Below are 2,475 nucleotides of genomic sequence, written 5' to 3' on the forward strand. Positions count from 1 at the left end.
AAACCCAAAATAAAATGGTGCAAGCGCTCGAAAATTCGGCAAACGTGAACGCTCAGTTACTGCACTTTCTTCAAAGTAAAATGGGCTAGTTGGGTGAAATATATTTCGCGGACAGCTGATCTCTAATTCTATTTCTCTTTGCGTCTCCTCTTACATCGTCGGCTTCTAAGCGTTCGTCATCTAAATGAAGCAGCATCCACGATTCAATCTCGCAATCCTTGCTGTCTTTTGTCATACGTGATCGGGTATGGGGTCATAATCTGCTTCATTAGTTTGTAACCAGCGTCGCCGAGATAATGTGTGGATTCCGGTAATTTTGTAGCTAATTCTTGCCCAAAGCGAGATCTGTTAAGTACAGATTGGTCATTTTGTGCTCCATTGCGGATGGAAAACGCAATAAATCAAAGCTGATTCTCCACAACAGCCATCAAATTGAAAGCAGGAAACCCTATTCTACAGTAAAACCCTTCAAAACCGTCGAAACGCTTGATTGGGATCAGTGTACCATCGATGGCAACGACTACACCAGGAAACCCAAGCATATCTTGAAACCCTTGTATCACCTCCGCTATCTCGTCGTCCGTGGACGGTAATCGAATAGTCTCTGACGAAAACGATGTCACCACATGAACAACTTGGCGAATAAAAAGTAGTGCTTGCGTTTTGCCAGCGCTAACAATCTGTCCAGCCGCGTATGCACTGCCGCCGTGAGTGACATAATAAAAGGCCACCGCCACTCGATCTCTAATAGGAAAATGTGCGTTATGGCGAGGGGCTGGGCGTACGCTCGGCCATCTCTGCTCGATACGGGATACAATAGCCAGGAAAGTTGCGCGATTGCACCGAAAATTCACTGGAAACCAGCCGTCTGCAAATATGGGGTCATCTAGAACTCGCTGCCATGATGTGTTCCGTACGGAGAAGCGTCGGGAAGGTTTCCTGGGCCATCGACGCTTGTCACTGGCAAGAGTAGCCTTTGCAGCAAATACAAGGGAGAGCGCAGCCAATTTTTTCCTCCCCTTCATGTGTGATCTCTTTCTTTAAAAGACCAACCTGTGGTCTTTTTTTTAAGAGATAACCGAAAATCAGTCGGCCAATCAGGTCCAAGAAAGCTATTTAATTTTTTGCTCTTTTTGTACTCCGACCTCCCCCTTACGCAATTAACCAATTGTTTGTTCTAGTTGCATATTTTAGTAGCGTTGCAAATGATCAAATGCAAAATGCACATACCTGTACTGAAACAAAGTTAGTATACAATGGGCCGGTTCACACTGCCCAAATCCGGCATAATGTATACACATCCACTCCCAGGATGGAATCCCGGAGCTATTCCGGGACATACAAACTCTGGCATGTGCATACCAGCTGCCCCCAAAAAATTTACACTAGCAGGTGGTTTGCATTTGCTAGAGTTTGTACATGTATGTATGCCCCGGAATAGCTCCGGGATTCCATCCCGGGAGTGGACATGTATACACTATTCCTGATCCGAATATGCCGTTAATTCTACTGTACAGTGCGTATCAGTAATTTTTTCAGTGTTTCCACATTTTTACGCTGAGATTTGTTCTGAGTAAATTTTCGTTTTAGCTTAAGTTATTTTTTACACAACCAGCTCTGAAATCATGGCTTTGGTCGCTGCTGCTGCCACGGGCGACATGCGCCTCGTGCGTCGCACACTCTCCAGTGGCTGCGATCTAAATGCAGTAAACAGCCAGGGGGACTCGGCTTTGATGGTGGCAGCGAAGAAGAACCACGTTGAAGTGATGACACTCCAGCTGGTTAGTGGCGTCGACGTGGACTTGAGACGCTCGGACGGCACGACGGCGCTGCACTTGGCGATTGCCAGTCAACATCCTCGCGCTGCCAAATTATTGATCGACTTTGACGCGGACGCTGCTATTGCCACTAACGCCGGCGTGACACCACTATTACTGGCCGCGGAAAATGGTCTCTCTAAATTGATCAAACTATTGGTCAAAGTAGCACCGCAGTCCGTGCGTACTGCATCCCAGGACGGCTCCAACGTGCTTGCCATCGCAGCTCAAGCTGGTCAAGTTGAAGCTGTTAGAATGTTTCTAGATGCAGGCGTACCAGTTGATCTAAGCAGCGGAGCTGGACGAACTCCGCTCATGTTCGCAGCTACGAAAAACCAAGTGGAGGTGATGAGACTGTTGCTATCGAACGGTGCGTTGCCAAACAAGACGTCAAAAGACGGCAACACAGTGTTGACTATTGCCGCTGAAGGAGGCCACGTCGAAGCCGTTCGTTTTCTGCTGAGTCATGGCGCCAGAATGGACAGAAGTGAGTGTCCAGAAATGACGGCCTTGGCAGCAGCGGCACAGAATGGACACGTGGAAGTGATCAAGTTGCTGCTACAGAATCATGCAGATATCAATGCCCACGACGACGATTGGGACTCGGCTCTACATGAAGCTGTGTATGGAGGCCAGTTGGAAGCTGCACGAGCTTTGG

The sequence above is a fragment of the Phytophthora infestans genome, genomic scaffold (assembly GCF_000142945.1).
Source record: "Phytophthora infestans T30-4 supercont1.23 genomic scaffold, whole genome shotgun sequence".
NCBI lineage: Eukaryota > Oomycota > Peronosporomycetes > Peronosporales > Peronosporaceae > Phytophthora > Phytophthora infestans.